Source organism: Erpetoichthys calabaricus, chromosome 4, assembly GCF_900747795.2.
Source record: "Erpetoichthys calabaricus chromosome 4, fErpCal1.3, whole genome shotgun sequence".
In the NCBI taxonomy this organism is placed as follows: Eukaryota; Metazoa; Chordata; class Cladistia; order Polypteriformes; family Polypteridae; genus Erpetoichthys; species Erpetoichthys calabaricus.
In genome coordinates this window covers 250,214,709-250,242,112 of record NC_041397.2, presented here as the reverse complement: position 1 = coordinate 250,242,112, position 27,404 = coordinate 250,214,709, and the positions used below count along the sequence as shown (strand labels likewise).

At 36.9% G+C, this 27,404-nt stretch overlaps 1 protein-coding gene across 1 annotated transcript in view; it reads right to left on the bottom strand.

The window, feature by feature from the left end:
• Positions 1 to 26,748, bottom strand: part of LOC114650764 (interleukin-1 receptor type 1-like) — a 92,116-nt gene extending 65,368 nt beyond the window's left edge. Inside the window, exon 1 of the mRNA XM_028800601.2 lies at positions 26,634 to 26,748. The gene's annotated coding sequence lies outside the window, so the exon portion shown is untranslated. The remainder of the gene's footprint in view (positions 1 to 26,633) is intronic.
• Positions 26,749 to 27,404: the final 656 nt, after the last annotated feature.

Sequence of the window (27,404 nt, the reverse complement as noted above, 5' to 3'; positions counted from 1 at the left end):
GTCCGTCAGTAGAAGAAGTTGTTCGTTGTTTCATGTCCACTATTGCTTTCCTTGTTTCGATCTTCGCCACATCTGGAACATGGTTGTGCATAGATGGTCTCTTGACGAATAATCCATTTTTGGTATGACAGCGACAGGAACATTTTCCAATCCTATATTCAGTGCATTTCCAGATGTGTTTCCCGTTGATAGTTTTCTCCTTTCTGAATGTATAGCCTTCGACTACGAGTAGATCTGCACCTTTGTTGCTCTTCACATACTCCAGAGCCATTTCAACTAAATTATCTACGAATGCCTTTATTTGCCGTGCTCAATTGAGGTCACCTTTTTGAAGCGCACCTTTATTTAAACGCGCATTTATTCAGCGCTCAATTGAGGTCGTCCTTTTGAAGCTCGCTTTTATTTATGTGCGCTTTTATTCAGCGCTCAATTGAGGTCGCCCTTTTGAAGATCGCTTTTATTTATGTGCGCTTTTATTCTCCTCGCCCAATTGAGGTCGCCTTTTTGTGCGCGCCCTTATTGAATAGAACCGTGTTTATGTGTATATTTTTTTGTTTTTTAATTTGTATAGCAGACAGAGCAGACAGAGAGGCAGTGCAGTGTGAAGAAAAACAGGAGGTGGACTGGTCATCTATGTGACCTCACTCTGACCCTACAGTGATAATATGTGATGACTTTAACCATGTGACAAATTGTGATTTGTTCTACTTGAGGAAAAAACAAGCTGGACCTGCTGTATTCAGTAGTTAAAGATGCCTTTAAGTGTATTGTGCTGGATCATTTACACAAATCTGACCTCAACCTGATTCATCTTATTCCCAACTACAAGCCTGTTATTAGACGGCAACCTGCTACCACCAGAATAGTAAGGAAGTGAAGCCTGGAGGCTACAATGGCTTTGAATGACTGCTTGCAAATGACAGACTGGGAAATGACATGCGAGACACATGGGAACGATATTGAGGGACTCTGTCACTGCATCACAGACTATATAAACTTGTGTCGACATTGTGATACCCATAAAGACAGTGTGTTGCTTTCCAAACAACACACCCTGGATTACTAAGGATCTAAAAGGTCTCCTGAATGAGAAGAAGAGAGCATTCATATCCAGTGACAAAGGGGCTCTGAAGGACATACAGTGTGTGCTAAAGAAAAAGCTGAGTGAAGGAAAGGAAGCTTACAAAGTGAAAACAGAAAACAAACTCACTCAGAATATAATGAAGGATATCTGGAATGGACTGGGTATAATTACTGGGCACAAACAATCCAGGGCTCAGGTGCCATAAGGTAAAAGTGGACAAAGCTAATGACCTGAACCAATTTTTTAAACATTTTCCATCCCACTGCCACCTTCTTCCAATGACCAGTCTCCCCTACTACATCAACAACTCCTACCACATCAACTGGAATGTTCATTAACAAGTCCACCTCTGACCAGCAGTGTGGACTATCCATAACTGAAGACCAAGTAAGGAGACACATGAAGAAACTACACATAGAAAAAGCTGTGGGACAATGAGTTCTTGAAATTGTAGACCCATGTACCTTCACTCCAGTTTCAGCAAAAGTGCATTGCCGACTTTTTAGAGTGATGGCTGGATTTTTAGTAACCTCTCTCACCAGTTGACTTCATGCTCTGTTGTTTAGTTTTGAAGGATGGCCTGTTCTAGTAAGAGTCTAGGTGCTGTGATGAACTTTCCACTCTCTGATGATGAATCCAACAGTGCTTAACGGGACATTCAGACTCTATGATATTCTTTGATATTCTTTCAACAAAGACTATGGCCCTTACAAAGGGTGCTTTTTACATCAAGAGAGATATAAAGGACTCAGAAGTGCTTGATTATGTTTAATTATGGTCAAATGACTGTCACCTTTGTGTCATTTGTGATAAATCTGTCATTTTTGTAAACGTGGAGCTTGCAAAGCACAGAGGTTTAAATACTTATGCAAACACTAACTTTTGAGTTTTTCTTCTTCAGTTAAATATCTACAGAAAATGGTTTATTTTGATGTTGGAAATATATTGTTACAGCATAAGAGTTCACATTAAAAATACTGAATGGATAAATATGTGTACAAATCTTTTGTCATGCAGAAAATTATGATGACTTTCAATGGGAGTGGATTGAATACTTTTGCACACCCCTGTATCTATCTATCTAGACGAGATTTTGTTGTCTCACCTTTTTCTATTATTTAAAGATACCCCTTTTTTGAATACTGGCCCTCAGGGAGCCTGGGCCTAGATTTTGGTTTTTGTATGGCAGGAAATGACAACAGCCTGGGTCTTGTAAAACCTAAGATTGATATACTTCTTTCTGCAGAGAAAAAAAAAAGGCAACGCACCTATTTTGTTACAGTTAAAATATTAAAATTGGTATCCTCCTTAGTCCACAGTTGTATAAAATTTTCTCTGAAACACATTAGACACTAGAGTTATGCTGGTTAAATGCAAGGTGTCATTTTGCTTGGCTTTTCTCTACATTCATAATGGCTAACACTGTACAACACCCTAGTACTACACCTTTTATGAAAAAGAAAGTTTGCTTTGCAAGCAATGGAATTGCAGTAAATTAAGTTTTCATTGAGGAATATTGCATATTGTTTAAAAAAGTTGAATGCACAAAGTAGACAATTTCCAAAACAAGTTTGTAGAACTGGTCATGGAAAATGACTTGGGATATTCACATAAAGTAGCATCTGTTGCTCAGGGACTTACATGTGTGTTCAATATCACATGACTGAGGCGTCAGTCAAGAACTACACAAGATGATTTTGGAAGGAATAATCAGAGAAGTTAAGCAAGGTGCAGAGTGGATTTCTAATCTGCTGTTGATCCCAAAGAAGAACAATTTAGAGGTGAGACTGTTTGTGGATCTGAGAGTGGTCAATAAAGTGGTCAATTGAATTCACAACATGAATTTACTAATGAATTGTCGAAGAAAATCTTGGATTTGGTTTAGTTTTAGAAATTTTTAACACAACTGACACAAATTCAATAACTTTAAGAATACTTTACAAATTTGTTTTCAGCCAGATCCATTACCCTTTAAAAAGTCAAAGTCATTGTTTGTAAAACAGTTACTGACTTAAAGCAGAATAAAAGTTTGAGCAGCTGGTTAGTCAGATGACTAAGCAGGTATGTAAAAACAGGGACATTTTTCACATTTTACTTCAGGATGTGGTTTTTATAGCTTGCCTACAAAAACTATCTGTTTGCAGTTTATCGGATCTTCACAATCTAAACTGTAAATGCTTTAGCAAAAAAAGAAATCAATAAGAATTATTCCATGAAAAATCAAAAAGGAGCTGAATTTTCAGCGTATGGAAGAACCAGTTAAATTTAGACAAGTGTACTGCAGTATTCACATTTAAAAATATGTAATGCTTTCAAAGTGTAACAGAAAAGCCTCTCAACAATCGTAAAATAAGGTACATGCAGATGAGAGGTCCATTACTTGCAGATATAAATATAGAAAATAAAATGTAAACATACACTCTTTCCCCTTTGGGAACCACTGTCCCTGCTGCTTGATTTTATAATAGGCCTGTTCAGGCCAATAATGACATACATTTTCTCTGTTAGCTTTCCTGATGTGTTAGATGACCCTTTGCCCTCCTGGACATGTCAAGGCCAGTTTACAGACAGTTTCTCTAAATATTTCTTTTCTTCTTTCTGCTGCCTTCCTTCAAATTTCCAGAACTAATATACCCAGTAAAATTATGAAAATTCCAGCTAAACTACATAAAAGACATTATTCATCCTTAAACTTTTTTTTTTATTTCTTAACTGATTTGGAATTAAAAAAAATAATAAATACAATAATAATAATAATAACAATAATAATAATATATTATTAAGTAGATGAAACTATGTTTTTATCTTCCTGTCAAATCGTGGTAAATTTCAAAACCTTTCAAAATTTACAATAAGAGAAAAACAGTAATCTCCTTTGTATTGCAATCACATGACCACATTTCCACTGATTATTTTAATTCCACAATAAACACAATTTGTTGATGGAGTTCATCTTTGTAGAGAAAAGTGTATTTGTTGCACTGAACTAATGCTTTTCTCTTACTCAAATGTCATGCTAAGTTAGATGCTGTCAAATTAATGTATTCTAAACAATTTGCAGCTCTTATTCTGAGAAGCACAAGTCAGGATATGAGCACACCACCATATTAAAGGCACATTCCTTAGTGCTTGCCACAGTCCTCAGCTCAGTAAAGATGTCTCTCTAAACCTGACACACAAAAGGACAACTCTAAGGAAAGTTATTGCAAACCTAATGGTGACTCATAACAAATGTTACATGTCAGTAAAAGTCAATAAAGAGAATGATTAATAATGTGAAAAACACTCTACAAAAAGGACCTTTATGGCAGAATAATGTGAAAGATAAAAATATAGAAAACATAACCTTTCCCCTTAATTTTTTTGCAACACATCTCTTACAGGATACTGCAAATAAAAGTAGAATTTTTTTGGTCTAAATGCTAAGTGGTTTGTGTGCTGTAAGTCGAATACTGCAGAAGTCATGTCACACCATACTGTTAACACTATAAAGTAAGGTATTACTACAACATGACCTTTCAGAAGAAGAAACTAGAAATCGTAATCTGAAAATCATAACAAGACCACTAAACTGCTCTTCGTCAAAGAAACAGCTAGGGATTTCTTGTCAATCATGAATTCCATGAACTCTCAATCCACAACTACTTGTGGAACAACTTAAAAGAGGACACTTTTTTTTACCAAGTATGGCTTGCCCTAATTTTGTTTGATGGTCCTGAAACTATCTAAAATAAGCTTGGCTTGTCAAATTAAGCAAGTCTTACTCGCTAAGCATGTTTCCTGGAAAACCCTCAGGTGTTACTGGAGTGAGCAGAATTTTGGAGAGTGGAAGGTTACAGAGAGCGGCAGCTCAAAAATTTTAGGGCTGAGTAGGTCAGTGTTTGTGGTGTCCCGGAGTGACAAATGTCTCAAATGCCAGTGTGGTAATATGTTTTATAACTTTTAATATTATTTTGGTAGAATAAACCAGTCAGTGTTTGTTGTCTAGAAATCTTTGGGAACAAAGATTTTTTTAACTGTTTCTTCTGGCAGTGTCCAAGAAATGCATTCTCTCATACTGATACAGTATAATAATGAAACAAAAAGCAATAAGTAAATAAAAAGGAGAAGCAGACAATAATAATAATAATAATTATTATTAGAAATAAAACATATATTGTATGTGAAAGAGTAGTATTACATAAGCAGGTTTCGTGTATGCATACAAAGCTTACTGAATACACAGATGCACTGCATATTGACTGAACTTTGTTGCTGCTTACACCATGTAAATCTGCATCTCAAAAGGATGATGGACCGTCTGTTTGTGTGTTTGTGTATGTGTGTGTGTGTGTGCGTGTGTGAGAGAGAGAGAGAGAGAGTATGCTTTGAACCTCAAGGAAACATCCTTATGCTCCTAAGTAAGAGACAAAAGGAGACGGCCCTGACCAAAGCAGGAAGCCTCTTTGAGAGATGCTGGGACAAACATCAGACTGTACAGTGGGGATGCCTTCTCATAATTTAGCAGAACATTGTTAGAAGTGCCAAGACCTCCTGGGTGCTAAAATACTCATATTTACAGAAAAGGGACTCGTTTTCTTTTCCTATGGCCTGGCACCTCCTAAGGAGCAATTATCGAAGGTACGTGTACGTAGGTTAACTACAGACTCAGAAGTAAAGGGTTACAAGGAAATGCTAGAGTAAGCTCTATTCTGATGTCATTGTAGCAAAAAGATATCCCCAAAGTTCTGGTGATTGGTTGGGAGTGACCAAAGAAACTTTAAAAACGACTCATTGCCTGATTGATATTTGAGTTAGCCACTTAGTATAGGACCAACACCAAAATGGCAGGAGAAAGAGAAGCAAAGCTAAAAAAAGAAAAAGTAAGAGACACAGTAGAGGGGAAGTGAAGAGTGTTCTGGTAAGGTATTTAAAGTGAGAAATCTGACAAGCCTTCGTTGCTAGACTTGAATTTAATGACTGTCTAGTTATTCTTAATAGGTTGCTTTTCCATTATGTTTGAGCATTATTTCATTCCTTGCATTCACAACCTGTTGTGGATATTTTCACTTAAAAGGTGCATTCTTTGTATATTTTGGCCTTACTGGAATTTATGAGTTTGAGGAACATTACATGAGCTCCTAATAGTGACACACTATAACAGTGGCTGACATGTAAGGGATCTCTGTGAGTGCAAGTCAGGTGAGCAACATTCACTAAAAATAAGCATAAAATAATAAACCCATAGTGTAAAGTCATACCCATTTAAATGAACAAACTTAACTGATGAGACAACATAGTTGTACTGAATTCAGACTGAAGCATGGTGAGATTTAATGGTAGCAAGCCCACTTAAGCTCAAACCTAGTCTTAATAAGCACTGTTTGCACAAATGTGTGAAGTTCATACAGCTAATGCTCAAAAATATTTGGCAAAATAAGCTTTAACACATAGGTGACAGCTGTAAGCTGCAAGCAAGTAACAGTTCAAATTTATTAAAATGTTTAATTTTTTTTTTTTTGATCATGCATGATTACTGAACCAAACCAAATCCCAGAATCATCATGCACAAGGCAGGAACCAATTCTGTGTTAAGTTCCAGCTCATTGCAGGGAACATTTCTCCATACGACTACACTCACATCATGACAATCAAGAGCATGGGTGTCACACTCAAATTTTTTTTGGAGTGTAAAAAGTAACACTTTGTATACCCAGCATTTTCTTTACAAACAAGATAAACAAGTACCTCTTTGTTCATCACAATATAATACTGGGTCTCACATCTTTCTGTCTGTCTTCTCTCTTTGTCAGCTTTTCTTTTCTTGGACATAACAGCAAGTTAGGAAAGATACCAAAAATGGAGTCAGCTATAGCATTTTTGTTGCCTTAGGCAAAGCTATAAATACCCTTTAGCCCTTAACCTCCCCCCATTTTTAATAAATTATGGCAAAGAAAACTAGCAGTTTACTGCAAATATTAAATAAATGAATATAAATTTGATTTTGCATTTTACCAATTGAGTATATTTTGTTTACAAAATGTGCAAATGCAAATAACATATAAATAAAACAATACAACATAATGGGTAGGTTAATTGAAGGTAGTACTATTTTACAAATAGAATACCAGCTTTAAAAGTAAATAATAATAACTTTAATATAAAGATCACATATGATGCCTACGTTGTATGATCAGGTTTTGTATAATTTTCACTAATTTCACAAATTGTTCACAATAATAATAATAATAATGTAAAACAGGCATAATATAAATATAATAAATATGCAATTCAAAAAATGCTATAGTTGGAAAGTTTATGCTGAACTGTTCTGTGATCAGGCAGTAGTCCAGCCATTGTGTATTTTGAAATTTTGTATTCATAATGAGCACATAAGAAATCCTAAAACACTCCTAGAATAGCAGTCCACTGTACTTAAAACAGAAAAATGGAAAGAAAAATCTATGTATTGTATGTACCAAAATTCTGCATCAAGCAATGATTAAATAAGGGTGGAAGAGAAGATAAAGGAAACAGCAGTAAAACAAAAACAAACCCACAGACTTACACCTGGCAAAAATAAAGAAAGAATGACATTCAGCTAAAGAGTGCCTATGTAAAGTTTTGTATATTACATGTGGTCAGCACACAAAGTCAAGAGAGCGCAGCAGTCTGAACACCAGTGAAAATTTGTTGCTAAAGCAGTCTACGTCCATTTACACCAGCATTATTCTATGACTCACGATTGATAGCACCTATCTACACAGACATGAGAAGAACATGAAAACCCCCAAACAGGTAGTGCTGCGCTCAGTATTGTACTCAGAACTCCTTGGCTGTGACACAGTAATCCTAATCACTGTGCCTATGGTAACAATGTGTGACAGAGAAACAAGAACTACATACTGCTCTGTACTGAATGACCACAGACTTCTTTGTAAACATTATGACCCACAAAAAGTTATGATTAATATAAAGAGATATTTACTAGTACACTCTTTTCACTATTTTTAAGTTATTTTGAAGAAAATTTAAGTTATACACCATATTTCAACATTTAATTTTCTTTCTATGTAATTTAGCAATCAAAACTAGTTTCACCAATCATCTCAGGTATACTTGTTGATTAATGATACCACAAATTCAGAGAATCTTAGGAAAACTTAAAAGGCGGTAAAGAATCATGTGTCTGGAGCTGTGAGGCAGTACAACTAAACTCTGCCATCAACAAGGGAAAGTAGAGATATATAAGAAAAGGAAACTAGATCAGGGTGCCTAGCTCCTCTGTTTCCTCTATTTCCTGTTCTCCTAATGTTTTCAAAACATCATCATGCAGGGGTTTCAAAACCAGTGAGGTCTAGTTCATCTAGATATTTTTTTTTTATTTGGTAGGCTCTGATGGCTTTCCCTAATTATTTCAACCATCAGTGTGAAAAATGTTTTTACTTTTTATAAGTTAGAAAGAAAATGCAAGAAACAGCACAATGCACAATGCTGTCTATTCTGTGATCAATCTCCAGTGTGAATTTGATTCAGAGACCAAATTGGCATTGTTTATTTTGTTAGGAAGACAACTGAGTATACTGTACAATACAGTAAATACATTTAAGTGGATTTAAGAGTCGTAGTGGACCCGACACTATCAACAGCCAGACAGTGTTCAGAAGCCATTAAGAAGGCTAACAGAATGTGAGGCTATATTGTACGGTGTGTGAAGTACAAGTCCAAGGAGATTATGCTCAAGCTTTTTAACACACTGGTGAGGCCTCATCTGGAGTACTGTGTGTAATTTTGGACTACAGGCTACAAAAAGAACACAGCAGCAGCAAAAAAAAGTCCAGAGAAGAGCAACTAGGCTGATTCCAGGGGATGATATATGAAGAAAAACTAAAAGAGCTGAGACTTCTCAGGTTACGCAAAGGAAGATTAAGAGGAGACATGATTGAAGTGTTTAAAATTATGAAGGGAATTAGTCCAGTGAATCAAGACTGTTACTTTAAAATGAGTTCAGCAAGAATACAAGGACACAGCTGGAAACTTGTTATGGGTAAATTTTGCACAAACCTTAACAAGTTTTTCTTTACACAGAGAGAATATTCTTACAGAGGTGTGATTCAGATCTGGCTAACATCAATTTCTGGGCATAATCTTAAAGAAAAAATTTCCAGACATGACTTGACTAGCAAAGAGCAAAGGCACTACCAAGATGACTGTTGTGGGGCTAGGCCTCACAATAAGCTTTCAGGTAGACAGAAAAATAGAAAAACGACAGGGGCTTAACATGCTAGTGAGGAAACACATAGGTCACTAGGGGCAGTATGTACTGCATGCTTGCTAGTGCCTTGCGTAGAAATTAGACAGGAATGTCAAAAAGAAAGACAGAGATAGGTGTGTAAGGTGTGCGGCCAGAAACCCAACAATAGGCATGAACTGTTTGGCCCTCTGACTAGTCTTGAAACTAGTCTTGAGTTGGAGTACTGTACAGTAGGTGTCCCTTTCTAACATGTACCTAATGAGAAGAAAAGCAAAAATGACACATTTTCAGGTTGCTGTTATCCTGCAAGCTAATACAATAAATAAATAAACACACACACACACACTCAAATGGACAGCTTTACTATGAACACCTGTTTTTTTAATTCAAGTAAACCACTCTTACAAACTTTAAAATGAGCAAAATATGTGATCTAAGAGATCTGACCACTGCATGATTACTGCTACCAGATGCAGAGAATCCAGCATCTCAGAAACACAGAAGTAAGAGAGTTGCTCGATCAACTGTGGTCATGCACAAATTTCATATCTCATGGTGACATGAGCCTTTATAAAAGATGGATGCAATTATCTTAATGCATCTGAAGTGCTTGCTTCATCCAGCTCCACCACTCCGGAGCTCTCTACAGGGTGCCTTTGAATTGTTTTTAACATCAGGAAGACACCTGGACCTGAAATTTATTGAAAATTATTTAAGTTTGGCTTTTGACTTGAAGGAAGTTCACTGATGAGTGTTTACTTTAAAGAACTGTTCTATTTTTACTTGTGTAATTCTTTACTGTATGTACTGTCTGTAATTAGTTAATAGAATTAAATATCAGAAGTGTTATATCTATAGGCAATAATATTGTACCAATAAAAAGGAAGAAGACGGAGACAGGTTCAAAGTAATAAACTTTAACAGGTCTTTTACTAAGATCATTTTCAGAGTACACATTACACAACCTTATTATTATTATCACTTCCTCTAAGCTCCCCAATACCCATAATTCCTTATTACTATGGAATCCCCAAAAGTCCAGACTACAATATACTACAAGAATAGTAACATTTCTTGGAGACAGTGGCAACAGGAGCAGGAAGCATTAATTCAATGAGACTTGGCCCCAGCAGATACATCTGGAGAAAATAGTGATAGAATTCAATATCAGAATAATAAACATTATTGCAAACATCAGGAGCAGAAATCATGAATTCAATGAAGTTTGGGCCGCAGAAGCCCAGTGCACATAAGAGTTACAGAAAACCAGCAGGAGGCCAATAGAAAGGGATAGACTATGGACCCATCTAGTCACTGGAATCAGCAGTAAGGAGTTGGAAATCTACACTGACCCAGGACTCGTTTATTTTTATGACTGTCAGTCTGTCCACGAAATTACAAAGAATTAGTGTCTAGCAATCTGCTGGTTGGGGATGCCATAACTTATCAACTGATGGAAGGGGGCCATTTCCACCAACTGAAGGGACAGGAGCTGCTGCATCAAGAAATTTGCCAGGTGATCATTTAGACTCTGGATTTAAGTAGGAGAAGCCTTATATGCTCCACCATCTGTGTGAGAGAGGATTGGTGCTATACAGTAACATAAGTGGTAGGAGTGGGCATGGATGAGGCATGGTGTGAGTCTCAGCTATGGTGTTCTTCAGCTTAGGACTGGCTTCCACTGGCACTGTATGCCTGTGATGCAAGGGATCAATGTTGTATACTTGGAGGACTTTCCAATCCACCATTGGCTCCTTCAACTCTATGATGTCGGACAGGCCTCGTAAAGCATCATGGAGGTGCTAGGGAAAAAAAAAAAACTTTGCCTAAGCTGACCATGTGGCAAATTATTAGGGGAAAAAAATTGGCGAAGAAGGTCAACGGTGAACCCAGCAAATTCACTGCAAAAAACACTTTGGTGGTTTACACCGATCAACATTACTTTAGAGGTGCACCTTTTAAAATACAGTAGTTGTTAAATATATATGTATAATTACAATAGATTAAAAGTAACTATTATAATTAAGTGGACTTAAAAAATGGTATGGTATGGTATTATAATATGTACATTAAGGGCTCTATATAAAATAAAGACTGCTTGCATGTTCCAAATCCTGCAGGCAGAACCTGCATACTTACTGCACCAAAGGTAATGATTGCTCTGTTTGAATATTCTTATCAGGCTTTGGGTATCCAGATGTACATTTATAATACATCAACTACCATCCAATCTTCAGTCTCCTTCTGCGCTTTTGCACATACAATACTATTATTTTTCCTTGTTCATCACTAGCTTGTGTGTTATTTTGCTATCTGACTATCCATTGTGATGGGAGAGTAGGGATGGGCTGATATCCCAGCTGGATTAAATTCCATACGCTTACCCAGTAGGGAGGTCAGTGTAATGGATGGACGGGGGGTGACTGTCTCCCAAGAACACACACTCCCTTGACACACTGGATGGCAGCATTCCCGGTCCAGTATGCTCATTCCTGTATCTGCAAGGCAAGTTGGGAATGTGGGGCAGCCCTGCTGGGTTCCCTGGGCATCACCAGGGGGAGCTGCAAGGGAGAGCTGCCCCTACTTTCAGGAGCTTCCACCTGACCCAGAAGTACTTTCCAGGTCAGGCATAAAAGGGACTGCCTCTGTCCACTGGCTGGTCAGAGTTTGGAGGTGGATGAGTCTGCATAGGAGGTCTAGAAGCTTAGTGCTTGTTGTGTGTTGTAGAAGGAAGGAAACTGAAACCCTGTGGAGGTATTGTCTGAAATAAATGCTTGTTATTCAAACCTAAGACTGTGTTGTGAAGTTGAGTCTGGGAGGTTTGGGGTGCTGCAACGCCAACCTACAGGACACACCGTGTATTGCTCAGAGTCAACCTTCACCACAGACAGCTATATAAAATTCTACTCCTCATTTCAGTAAAGCAGAAGTGAAATTTAGAATTTCAGAATATCTGAATGCTTAATCCTGACTTTTATAAAACCATAGGATAACTGGCACTTTCTGAATCCACCATACAGTACATGATGTCCCAAGTAATTGTAACTAGCTTTGTTATCATCTATATCAAGAAATATTCATTGACCTCTGCCTCCCGGGGCCAGTCTCTCATAGGATTTCTTTTCTCTGTTTACTTATGAAATGGAAACTTCCACATTCTGCCCAGTACTGGACTGGTGCTCCATCCAGTGCTGCCCCTCAACTTGCATTTGATAATGCTGGAATAGGCTCTGGACCCTCGCCATGCTGGAATGGATTAATCAAGTCATAAAATAAATGAATGCATAGACTTCTCTGTGCGTGATATTTCTTTTTTGTCTTATCATAGCCTTTTAGATATGTCTGTTCATTTTGGACTGTAAGCAAAGCATTGTTTTAGCATATGCTTCAATATGGCTGATTGCGGTATAAAATACTTCAATGCAATGATCACTATAAAAGGCACTATACAAAGTTATGTGCTTAATAGGAATTGGTAAATATTTTATTTACTTAAGCTCTCTCCATGGACAATTGCTAACAGGGAGAAAACAATTTCTAATGCAGTAGGCTTCCAGCCAATTTTATTTATAGTGAACAAAGATAAAAATGTTAGAGACAACTTAAATATAGAGTTATTGGGAATGTGATGAAAGATATCCTCTTTATCCCAAATACTCTGAAATGTGTGGACAGCAATGTAGCAATGACAAAACAATTCATCACTGTCAATTAGTGATATAAGGGTTCAGAAATTTTCCATAAGTGACTCCAACTGTGCTATTTTGTTCTCCTTTAGTTAAACTAATTATATTTTAAACAGATTATTTACACGTTCCCTTTACTGTTCATAAATAAATTGTATTATTAATTCATTAAATAAATATTATGAAGTTGATGAGTCATTTTGAATGGCGCACTGCTGAATGCTGCTCTCTCACATCTGCAGAGTTTCAAGTTTTAATTACTGGCCTTTTATGTGGAGTCTCCATATTCTCCTATGTACTGTATGCTTTACCATGAATTATTGGGGTTAATTACAGTAGTGGCTCTGAAATAATTTCACTTAAGAGTCTAAGAAACACTGTGATGAAGTGGGTCTCCCATGTTACAGGGTAAGGTCTGGCTTCCCATATGCCTTTGATGAACTAAGAAATAATTATAAAATAAAGTAAATAGTTGACTGGCAATGAACGAGTTGAATCTCAACTTGTATTTGAAGTCGATTCAGTTGTGTGTGTTTGTGGATCTATATTGTCACACATATGTGCATGGGAGGCAGCTAGAGGGCTTAAATAATAGTAGTACCATGCCAGACCAGGGGGTGGAGAGCTGCACTAGTTTTCTCTCTCCGTCCTCTGCAGTCTATCCTCGGGAAATCCCACTACATACCAGTGCCATTGATGATGTCACTTCTGGTGCCAGCACCATTGATAACGTCACTTCCAGAACCGGCACCATGGATGTTGTCACTTCAGGTCCCGAGGATGCCACTTCTGGTACTGGCACTCCAGCTGACGTCACTTCCGGTCTCAACTACATAATTTCCAGTCGTGTTCCAGATGACGTCACTTACAGTCACGGCCTTTAAAGCCTCCATTTTACCAAACTCAAATCAGTTCTGTTCTGAACATTGTACCATTCACAATTCACAGAAAAAATACCCATTTTGCAGCCAGGGATATTATACAGGTGGCTGCTCCAAACCTTTGATGTTTCCTGTGTCTTATTATGACACTATATATTCTATGATCAACCGTTTTCAGTTGAGGTTGATCGCTGTCTTATAAGTGATGATGTTAAGGTTACATTTGAACCCCATGACTGCACAGCACATTCAGAAGATGGATTTATATACGTGTATAACAGGGGTAAAAACAACATGCTTTACAATCTAAAGACACTGGTCCTTCCCAGGTGTATGCATTTCTCTTGGTTAACAATATCCTTAAGTGTCTTATTGTTGCAGTGCAGATATTATTTTACAGAAATATTTGCTACTTTATAACTCACTGAGCTACACTGGGTCACTCAATAAGACGACGGTGGGGACAAATTGTCTTTACATTAGTTGAAATCTTTAAAAACTGCACTTACTAACAAAAATGAACTAACAAAGAATTGCTGGGGTGCTTCACAAATAACTGAAACAAACGTTTCACCTCTCAAAAGAATCAAAGTTAAAAATAAATAAATAAACAAATAAATATGTCTTTGAATGCATCCTTTTGAGATGGAAAATTCCTTCTCTCACAAGTGTATTTCTTTAAATGAAGACCATGAATCACCTGGACATCTTGAAATGATTTCTATTTGATTTTTTTTTAAACTGTACTACACAAATAAACCTTGATCCAGCTTCCCTGTTATTTTAAGTATTATTATTGTATGTATTTCTAGTATCTGTGAATGCTGTTTAAGAGCAATTTTTTGAGCAGTAAAATAATATTTAGAAATTGTATGAGATGATTAGACCCAGATAAACAATCAGATAAGCAAAACAAAACTGGGACTGGGCAATGAAAGTTTTTCTCTTCAACAAGTGCCAAGTTGTTATAGTTATATCCATACTCTAATTTATGCAGCCAGTTCATTATTGCTGGGAAAAGAAAATACAGCTGTTAGCATTCAAAACCTTCCACACATAGACAATTGCTAAACTGGGGAAAAACAAAAAAATATGCTACAAAATACAGTAAGAATTACATAAAAGGAAAAACAAAAGCTGGAACGAAAAAGCAAAATAGATGGATTTGTTGATAAATCAAGCATCAAAAACACAACCACAATTAAAGCTATACAAGATTAGTAGTTGAAAGCCGGTGATCATGCAAATAGGTCTCTATGGCAGTTCTCTGATGAAATTCATAATTACATCTGGCATAATAAGAACAGAAGAGAGCGCAAAAAATCTTTAATTTGGAACAGTTGAAACAGCTTGCTACATTAGATTGACCTCTCACATAAATATTAAAACATCTTTAAAGGCAAAATTGCCAATGTCAGGTTCTTCAGGTTAGTATTATAAAGATTCTCTTCAAACCAAAGCCTTTGAAACTTTGAAGCTTCTTAAGATCCACTAAACAAATGCTCTTTTTCTCCATCTAGCAGAGAGAATCTGATTATATGATTCCTCCCACTAAATATAGTAACGTGTGATCAATAATCATTGGGTTGAACAGGACTCTTTTTCTATAGCAGCTGGCCACCTTTGCTTTTCAACGTTATCCTGTTTTAAAAACTATAAAGTGTATGTTGTAAGACAGTTATGTTGTTAGATTTTAGAAGCTATTGTGGCTAAATGATATTAGGGGAGATTGGTGGGTAAGTATTTAATGTTGCATACTGTGGCTTTTGTAACGGTCGATGAATGACTAAGGGTTTATACATAAATATGACCTCCATATAATGAATTGGTGTCCTGTTCAGTTTAAATCCCCTCTGTGTGTCAAACGGTGCCAGTACACCACAGGCTCAGATTGCATTCAACTCTGTGCTTGAAAAAGTGGATTAAAAAAACTGAGGCATAGCTAGCTGGATGGATTTAATTACTTATTGATTTAAAGAGTTTATCCAATAAACTATTTTTATCTGCTATATCCTGCTTTTACAGTGATTCAGTTAATGGTTCTAAGACCCTTAAAGGACTCCAATCAAAATAGTATTACATGTAAGACCTCCATCCATTTTCAAAACTCACTTAATCCTGAGCAGGATCACGAGGAAGCTGAAGTCATTTCAACAAGCATAAGGAGCAAGGCAGGAACAGTCCCTGGACAGCGCACCAGTCCATCACAGGACAAACACACCACATGCACTCACTAGGGACAATTTAGCATTACTAATCCACCTAACTTGCGTGTCTTTGGACTGTGGGAAGAAACTGGAGCATCAAGAGAAAACCCACACAGCCATGGGGCAAACATGCAAAAATTCTACACAAGGTGGACCCAGGATGTGAACTCTGGCCTCCTTACTGTGAGGCAGGGGCACTACAATTACACTGTATAAGATTTCAAAAGTGACTATTTGTGGTTCCACTCTACATCATAAAATAAATATTAGACGGTGTCAATCACAAGCTAAAGAAACTGTTCAGTACAGCTTCAAAACTGTTTTAAAAAATACAGCCTGTTTTATAAGAAAACGGTACATGTTCAGACATGCAGCTGTCGGAGTCATATGCTTATACAAATCTTGTAAAATACACTGTCTGTAATAACTGAAGTCAATTGTGACAGGCAGAGAATGATGACTGTTACTCACATGCATTGGGAGTCTACCAGTTTCCTGATTATCATAAATTAGTTTAAAACTCAGTTGTATTAATTTGCTGTGTGTCTTTTTTACCAACTAGATCATATTATACAATTAGGTTGAATAAGGGTGTTTCATAAAGACTATGAAAATGAGACTTGGTTTATTTGACCACTGTTAAGCTATGCTTAAAGCTGTTGTGCTGTGAAGCGCCTGTCACACAAGCTGGTGACCCTCAGAAAATTGTCTTCTTCACGAGTTGTGACTTTGATCTGCCATATCTCTTCCTATTAGTGTTTCTCCCAGTTTCTAATTACCTTTGGATTATGTAGGACACCATTGTACTCAAAGACACTTCAATATTTTTTTTGCAATTTATCCAATTAATTGGCTGATTCTCAGGGTAATAAAGCTCTGTCTCATTTATTTTCTTTTGTTAATTGTCATTTTCTTGCAATTATCACTGGAATATTGTCCAAGTAGTACCTCAGAGGGTGTAGTGACACAGTCTGTTCTAACAGAGGGCTTTTAAGTAATCAACAGAAGTTCGGACACCTGTGCAAATTGTTTGCTTCAACTTGCAAGGCTTAATTTACTTTAATTGCTGCAAATATTTGAAAGTTGTAACCTATTATTTGTTCTCTCAAGAAGGCCCATTTGTAATATTCTGAAGTTTACTACTTTTCACCATTTTAGGCCATCTATTGCATTTCAACTGATTAAATTTGAAGAAAAACTGAAAAAAACTAATAATGTGTTCTAAAACTTCTGACTGTATGAATAGTTTGTTAATATTCTGGATGTTGAAAGTCAAAACACCTATTAAAGGATGCTGCTCTTTATAAAAGAATCCAGATAGCTCCCTTTCAGCAAGTTTAAGTTTTTCTAGCTTTAAATAGTAAAGCATATTTCGAATTCTGTGTAAAACAGAAGGAGGAATAGATTTTCTTCAGTTGTGCACAATTAGGCAAAAAGATTTTATAAAAAGATATCTATAGACTGTAAACGTGAACAGAGAATAAAGGAGTTACATTCGATATTAAGTCTAACACAACATACCAGTGAGTGAGGAGCTACTGAAACACCTCAAAACTTAAAGTGTTGCTTAGTATGGATCTAAACTCGGGTACATTTTACACCAGTCTGGTAAAGAACTCATTAATACAATGGACAGTTTTAATGTTACTAATCCATACCTAGCAAAAACTGAGCATTCTTTAAAGTGTGTTTTACTTATTATCAGTTTAGAAAATTAAGGCCCTGTTCCAAAGGCTGCTTCATGAATTACAGTTAAACGGTATTTCATTTGTCTTAAAGATACAATTTAGCATATATATGCAAGAGCTGTCTTCTAAGCATTAATAGTTTTGTGATTACTACTTTAAATGTGGGTTTCTTTAGTAACAGAAAGATGTTGAAAAGTAAGTTATACTGGAGTAAACAAAGTATAGGGTGTCCATGAGTCTTGATAATCTGTATATATATATTTGATAATCTATATATACCTGTATATATTTTACTATACTGAGTTTTTCTATCAAATAATGGATTATTAGTAAGACATACCATACAATAGATGTTCAGACAGGACGCCAAGATTAACATTACTTGGGCAGTATACCCAAATAATGGAAATGTCATGATGTGGCTTTTGTTTATCATTTTTTATAGTTTGTACTTGGTCTTTAGAAATTAGTAGTTCATTATTTTGGGAGTTTTGGATGCCAATGAATCCAGCTGTTAGATTAATTTTTTGGATTAGGAGAAGTTTTGACAATGTTTAAACAAAATACATTCTCTTATTGTACCATTTTGCTTTCATTATGGGCACTGCCATTGTTTGACCACCATCTGGTCTTAATTTCCAGGCATTTGCTAGGCAGGATGACAAGGAACGTGCATTACATGATATCATTACCACAAGGGTGTGAATGGCAGTGTTGTACACTTGCTTGCTGTTCAAATGTATGGACTCAACTTAAAAGACTTAGCATTATGTTTGATTGTGTATTAAAAAGGTCCCATAGGTTCTAAATTCTCTTCTGTCCCTGACTATGATTTACAACTCTCGTTTTGGTTCTGTTACGTGAAATATTCTGGTTGTTGACACTCTTGCTCCATTCAATCACTATAATTTTTGTCTTATGTCCTAGGCTTTGTTTATTAGATTCCTGTTCTCCCAGATATGTTTTAGCTTGCTTACTTCAATTCCAGTATATCTCCCGATTCCAAATATAAATTACAACCACTACCGCCCTGTGCAATCAGTATGGGAATTATGGCAGGGTATATCTGTACTCCCCTGCACGCTAGTTGACAGTAGCTTCTGCAAAAGAATGATGAAATACTTCCTTGCAAAATGGGAGTTGAAGTACTCTTGGGTCCTGACCTGTTAGGCCTCCCTATCCCCTGTAAGAGAAGCTTGGATTTGGGAATTGAGCAGAGTAGAGACAAAGGCTCATTAGGCAGGGCATAAGCAGGACATAGGTTGAGGCTTTGAGGTAAGAACACTTAATAGTGTTGTTTTAGAAAGGCAGTTCAGCCACATACTGTACTGTACTACTACTTCTACTGAATGCAGTAGAATGCCATTTAGGCATGGAGTGACCATAGCATTTTTTATTTTGTATTTGTCCATGCCAGGATGCACCCAACACTCAGATGACAAGTAGACCCCCTAGAAGATTGCATACCGAGCATGTGCCAAGCAGCAAGTGAGAGACATGAAATTCCAGTTTACAGTGTGCAAAGTGCACATTTATTTTAATAAAAGTGTCAACTGTGCCGAATAACTTGTTTTGAATAAATAAGTCATTAAACAGTGCATATAATATAACGAATAAATAGATCAATAAAACAAATAAAAACAGTCGAAAGGATATCAGTCACATTTGTAGAGCTGCAATCCAAGAAAGTGTTTCCATACATTCCATCCATCAAAAAGCTCCATCGTATACCTCATCCTTTAACTAGCAAAGTTTCATAGCCAGTCTGTGTTCGCTCTGTCAACTCTGTCATTATGCACCACTTACTTGTACATGCCTGCAATCCCTCCATTTACAACCGATGCACCCAACCTGCTCTCAATCACCAAGTATGCTCATCATCTATGAACTTGGCCATTGGACTGTTCTGCCTCCTCACTTCGGTGTTTGCAGAATGGATCTCAGTCTGAAAATGCCCCTCGCTGCACCAGGACAGGTTCAACCCTGCCCTCTACCCCTCATTCATTGCCAAAGAGACCACATCCTGGCCAGTGTCGTTTTCCTTCATTCCATTTCCTTTCCTTTGATTTTCACACCCCATCTATTCATCTTGTCCATTTCTCTTTTAAACTGCAATTACACCCTCTGGAGCTCACAGTCTCTCACTCCATCTCTTTCTCAGCACTGACCAAACTGAGTTCACTCACAGCTCCTTAATCTCCGGTAATGCAGATACTGACTTCACTTATCACACTTAGTCCCTAAAAAGAGAAGGCATGCCAGATCGCTTATCCACATATGGTTAACTGCCTGCCAATTCTACCATCAATGTTATACCCCCCTTGGCTTTCCTGTTCATGTCTGCTGTTAAAACAAAGCATCACTTGTCTGAAAACAAAATTAAACTCTCATTCTTTGCATTATGCCATGCTGTATCACAGTATTATTCTCTTCTTAGAATGAAGCCTTCCATTCTGTATATGTTTAACTGTATAATATATACCACATTTTGTTCATCATTTGGACTCGCATGTTGTCTTTTCGGGTATGTAGATTGTTCAAGAGCGGCACCCTTAGTTATCAGAGGAGGATGTAATTAAACAGCGTTAAAATGCTGTCTACAGTAGTAACATATTTTCTGTGGCTATACTACTGTTACAATAGTCGTGGATAAAGATGCATATGGGACAGCATATAGAGTGGAGGAGGTCACAGTAGGCCCTCTTTTCAGTCATAATGCATGCTGGTAAAGATGAATTACATATTAAAGAGACATACTAACTTTGAAAAACAAAGAAGTATAGCCAATGAAAATATTCTAAAGACGAGCTTTAAAAATCTTAAGCTTCATGTCAACTTAGATAAAAATTCAACATAGATGATAAGACTATAAAAATACCCAGAGGCTAAGAGAACCTGATCTGCCTATACACTTCTTATTTTACTGGGTAATTCTTAAAATGTAAAGATTTCACAGCCAACATTCTAAATGGTAACATCAGCTACCTTCTTTTAACAGTTTTGTAATTTGTGCAAAGTACAACCGTTGACTTTGACAGTTACATTTGTCTTTTCTTTTGCTAATGAAGCTGCACTGTAGCCGAGGATAGGTTTATACTATTCACATGCAAATGTATTTTGGCTAGTTAATCAGGCCCTCAAGATGCTTCTAAACATTGAAGCTGAATGTGCTTTGTGATTTCTCCTGCAGTTTACTTTACATAGAATGAGCATAGCCTCATTGTGATGACTAGTTAGAGTCCCTTATCTAAAAGTGTGTTTCTCCTCTGTCATTCAGATCACATTAGTTTATGTGCGTGAACTATTTCAGATTCTTCTCAATGCTGATTATACAGTAAGTTTGAACCTACAAGTGCTTCCTTCAGTTGGTGGAGAGACATGTCAACCAGCTTTTCGAGTTAAAAGGAAGGAAAGTGTGCAACTGTATAGTCTAGGATGGACTGAAATACCGCACTGGGCCCGCTCCAGTCTTATGGTGGTATGGTGATGGAAAACCTGGTATCCAGAAGGGTTGGATGGATTACAGTATGTAGGACATATATTTGTCCAGAAAGAAGCATTTGCTTAACAAAGTCTGACGTTGAGTGGTGGTGGGAATTACCAGTGCTAGGATCTGATAACACTATTTATAACTTTTAAGATATTATTTTCTTGATGCAGCTTCACTCACTTTTTTATAGAAATTTCTGGAAACAAAGACCTCTCTGTGCATTTTTCCTGGCAGAGCCCAAGAAACACTTTTTTCACAGACTGATATAGCATACTCATGAAAGAAAAAATGAAAAAGGAAAATCAAGCAGTTTAAAATATTAAAAATAACTACCGGTAGACAGAGTATTGAATATGAAATAACATTTCATAACAAGAATATGAATATAAGTGCAAAGCTTATTTATTTAATACTTAGACCATAGTGATTTGTTGAATTTTGATTGAACTTCATTGCTACCTACAACATACAGTACAGTATTTTATATACAGCCCTTGGAATTAATAGTTTATCTAATATAATCTAAAATATATATATTGTCACAATAAGTTAAAACAGAATGAAAACATACCTGTTGTATTTGTTTGCTTCATGCAAACTGCAGAGGGTTTCAGTACCATTTCCACAAGCTAAACAAGATAGTATTGTAGCAATATAAAATGAAATGCATCTAATATTAGGTGGTTACTCCAAGCTTCACAAAATGTTAATATAAAGTTGGCTTCTTTGAAATAATTATGTCAAAACATTGCATGAACCTGCTTGTTTTATTATAGGGTTACAACAGGAAGGACTAGACTGGAGACCCAGCATGGACTAAACACCAGTCTGCCCCAGGGCACTGTTCTGCACACACCCTTACCTACTCACACTGAGCCAATTCAGAATCACCAATTAAACTGAACCTCTGTGTCTGTGCACTAAAGACAGCATCTACAGAATACGCATTGCTTGGGCAGCATGTCAGCAGTGCAAACCACTGCAATGGTGTGGAAAGTGTGGCTTCTTCACAGCATTTTGAACCTAGCTTGAAATGTAGACTATGATATTGCACCTTCTACAGCATGCAAACTTTGCATCTTCTGTCTTTGTTTGTGAATTTCCTTCCACAGGCTGTAAACCTGCTCATATACTGACTAGAAACACTAAATTACTTCTGTTTTTGCGTTTTGTTCTGCATCCTAGTAAGACAGAGTTCCACAACCCCAGCTGGGATTTAGTGCAGAAAGATGGATAAATCTAAATATTTTGGTACTCTGATTTCAACATTTACTCTTAGTAACTGACATAGCTATAACTGTTTATGACTTGAAATGCCACATTTGTTTATGATTGAACCTATGTGTACTATATGTACACTTTACAGCATAAACAGATTAAAAATCTTCAGAATAAAATTAACTAAAGATAATCTATGTGTAGTAAATAATGCTCTTTGCCTACACCTCCAGAACAATTTTATTGGTTAATGAACAGTTTTGTTTTTTTTATTGAGGCTTCCTTTTTCACTTGTTGAAGATAAGCAAATCCACCAATGCAGTTTGTATATAAATTTAATTAAAATTTTACACACTTACAGAGGTTTACAGAAGACCATCATATTTACAGTGGATTCAGAAATGTTCAAATCCTTTCATTTTTTTCACATTTTGTTATGTTTCTGCCTTGTGATAAAACCACTTAAATTCATCCCCCCCCCCCCCCCCCATCAACTATCACTCCATACCCCAGAATCACAAAACAAAAATAGAATTTTAGAATTTTTTGCTAATTAATTAAACACAAAAAACTGAAATATCACAATGACACAAGTATTCAGACCATTTGCCATGACACATGAAATGTGACTCGGTTGCATCCCATTCTATTGGTTATCATCGAGATGTTTGTACACCTTGCTTTTGAAGTCCACCTGCACTCAGTTCAATTGGGTGGGCAGAATTAGAAAAGGCACACACCTGTCTATAGAAGGTCCCACAGGTGACAATGTCAATTAGAACAAAAACCAGGCCATAAGGTCAAATAAAAATTGCCTGAAGAGTTTAGAGACAGGATTGTGTTGAGGAACAGATCTGGGGAAGACTGGCAAAAACATTTTGCAGCATTGAAGGTTCCTAAGAGCACTGTTGCTTTTATAATTCTTAAATGAAGGAAGTCTGGAAAAACCACAACTCTGTTTAGAGCTGGCCTTGCAGCCAGAGGTGACTATGAACCTAATGGTCACTTTGCTGAGCTCCAGAGAAATTGTATGGAGACAAGAGAAACTTTCCAGAAGGACAACCATCGGTACAACAGACCACTGATCTGGGCTTTACGAGAGAATGGCCAAGCAGTTAAAGATACATGGAAGCCTGCTTGGAGTTTGCAAAAAGATACCTTAAGGAGTTCCAGATTGTGAGAAATGGGATTGTCTGGTTTAAGGAAACCAAGATTAGTACCATGTCTAGAGGAATTTATGCTCTGTTCATGTCCTGAGTTATACCATTCCAATAATGCAGCATCATGTTGTGGGGTCCTTTTTCAGCCACTGGGAGACTAGACAGCATTGAAAGAAAGCTGAAAGGACCAAAGTGCTGAGACATCTTTAATGAAAACTTGCTTCATTGTGCTCTGGACCTCAGACTAGGCTGAAGGTTCAACTTCCATTAGGACAATCACCCTAAGCTCAAAGCAGAAATAAGACTGGTTTGGCTTAGGGACAGCTCTAGGAAAATCCTTGATGTATCCGGCAAAATTCCAGACTTGAAACCAGTCAAACAACTCCAGAAAAACCTGAATGTAGCTCTCCCCTGACAGTCTACATCCAACCTGTAAGATAGAATCTGCAGAGAAGAAGAATGGCAGAAAGCCCCAAATCAGGGGGTTCAAAGCTTTTTGAATCAAACCCAAGAAGACTCTTGGCTCTAATCACTGCCAAAAGGGCTTCAGCGAAATACGGAGCAACAGGTCGGAATACTTCTGCCAATCCGATGTGATATTTCAGTCTTTTATTTTTAAAGCTTGTGAAAGATTTCTGAAATTCTGTTTTTACTTTGGCCATTCTGGGATATTGAGTGTTTGTTGATGGGAAGGGATTCATTTAAATGATTTAGGCACAAGGCTGCAACATAGTAAAGTGTGAAAAAGTGAAGGCACTGTATTTATGAGGGATGCCTAACCATGTTCACTAAAGTACAGATACTGTTTGCTAATCTTTGCTGTAGGAAGATTGGACTTTTAAAGTTGAAATAATTATTAGATACAATTACATTAAATGCTACACGAATCCTGTACTCTCACTGTAATGAGAATTAGAAGCTGAGAAAAATGGTATGAATTACAAGAAACAATGGAGATTTACATTCAATAATTTATTTAATTTACAACTTGTTTATCTCAAATAAGGGTTGCTTGAGACAATGCATATTATAGCAGCATTGCAGCCAATGGAGGAATATTTTTGGACATAAATATGCAAGTAAATAAATGTATTGCAAAATATGACAATAAATAAACAAAAATACAGTGATGTGTGAGCATAAATAATTAAAAGTTTCTTGAAATATGTTTTTCCTTTCTTTTTCTTTTGTTTGTTTATTTATTTATTTCATTTATTTATTTCAGTGACAGTGAACACAACCAAAAATACAGAATGAAATAAAAGCTACCAGTTTTACCTGTCAAAGCTACCACTTTCAACTGTCAAAGTTGTGAGGATGAGTGCTACCATAGTACTGATGTTTGACTGGTTTTGTTGGTGAGCTGCACATACCCTAAAGGCAGATATGAGAAATAACAGAATTACTGTGCGAAGGAGCTAATGTAATTCAAGAAGCTCTGAATTCATCATTAGGACTCTACATCTTAAGTGTCCGCTGCAAATCTGACATCCTACAATTTACATTCACTCTGCCAATGATTCACCAGTCAAAACACAATACTTGCTAGAGCCCACCTTCTGAATTTTGACAGGTGAAACAGACTGTGTTCATTTCATTCATGTTGTAATGCCACTGAAATAAATAAATAAGGAAACAATTAATGAAATACATAAATAAATAAGCAACAAAGAACTTTTTTATTAAACAATGTATTATTAATGCTCACATAGCACTTTATTTTTTATTTATTGTCCCATTTCTCAACATATGTATTTATTTACTTGGCTGACGCTTTTATCCAAAGCAGCTTACAACATTTGAGATACAGTTCATTACATTTCTTTAGTTTTTTTCCCCCAATTAAAGCAAAGGTGGGTGAAGCAACTTGCTCTGGGTCACACAGTGTTAGTGGTGGTACTTGAACCCACAACCTCTTGGTTTGCTGTCCAAAGCCTTAACCACCGCCTGCATTTCTGTATTTATTTAATTTTGTCTCGAATAATCCTCGATAGGAGTCATCCTGGATGACGGTGTACATTCATAACTGACCAATGTAAATTCTCCAATCAGAACAAAATAAATGTGTTAGGGATGTGGAAGGAAAACTTGGAGTGCCTCGCGAAAAGTCGATCCCGAGACTGGGAGAATTTGTAAAACTCCCAACAAAACAGACTGTGAACGAAACTCAGGAGCTGTGAGGCGGTACCTCTAATTGCTGTGCCACTAGGCTGCCCAGTTTACGTCTGGTTTTGTTAACAGTGAAACGTTTTATATTATATATATATATATATATATATATATATATATATATATATACATATACACGGATATTTGCTTAAAAATATATATATTCACCCGTAGTTTTAACAACTCAAGACACTTTAGGCGAATGCGTAAAAACTTATTGGAACGAGTAAAGTGAAATACGACATCTGTAAAATGACAAGCATCCCCATGTAACTTCGTTCTGTTGCACAAATCTCCAATGAAAAAAAAAAAACAAAAACAGGATATACTCCTCTATCCACGTGTAAACTTTAGTGGTTACTGCTGTTCACGATGCAGACACCATCTCGGTAAAACATAAACAACCATTTGAAGAAAATGAATTAAATTCAAGCATAAGTTATTAACCAATGCAATTCGCATCTCGAGCGAAACAAAACCTAGTGGACTCGGAGACCTGGCGTTAGCCAAGATAGCCACCGGAGTCGTTCTAACAGAGCCCTGGGGTACTGTCTGCAACCGTTCTTAACAACTGACGGTCAGTATAAAAGATACATCTTGAAACAAATATGCATTTTTCTCCTAACAGCCACAGGGACCATTCACGATAAAGACCAAGGTTGTACTGGAAGTGAAGCGCAGCTCCTGGACCTTTCTCGTGTTTCCCTTTCCCAGCGCTTTACTTATCACACTTGTCTCCCAACACCATAAACAACTGGAATGGAAATCCAGCTGCTTCGACGAAAACTTTATAAAGTAAGTTTTAAGTTGTACTCACGGCTACAGGCTGCCTTTCTTCGGCTATCCTGGCAGCTGCCGCCCAGAAAGCTTTCGAGTCAACTCCGCTTTTGCAATTTCCTTGTCAGACTTTGGAGCCTCTCCCGAGAACTATTGAGCAATCCTGCGCACACAGAATCCTGCCCGCCCCCAACAATCGCATGTAGAAAAGAAAAATAAAGGATACCTGTAAGGATTAAAGTGTATCAAGAGACATTTAACTGATGGTATATCCAGCCATCAGATGAGCCAAGCCGGAATGAATTGTAATTTTAAAAAAGTCAAGTGATTACTGCGTATACTTTGTTCAATAGATGTACTTTTTAAACCTGATTTTCAAAAAAAAAAACAAACTCTACAGCTTAATCAAATATATTAGTTTAAGCTATTGTCTTTAATGTTAATAAGGCTTTAAAACGATTTGCCTAATCTTTATTCTTTATATATTGTCATACAGTATGTAACCTCTCTGGAATTTTAACAATTTATGGCTGTTCGTGCTGGTGCTGCCAGGATCATAACGGGCATCAAGGCAGCAGAGGACGGGCCTCGGCGGGCGGCGCACAATGCGAGTGTGTTCCCCTGTGATTATAAGGTGTACGTTTGATTTACAAGCTGCAGAACTAATAATGAAATGACTGCGGATTGGGAATTAATACCCTACCCACTGTGATTTTTATGAACTTTCTCACAGACGCCAACAAAGTTTTGCTTTTTTTTAACACGACTAAAGGAACTAATAAGAGAATATCAAGAAGTTATTTGAACTGAA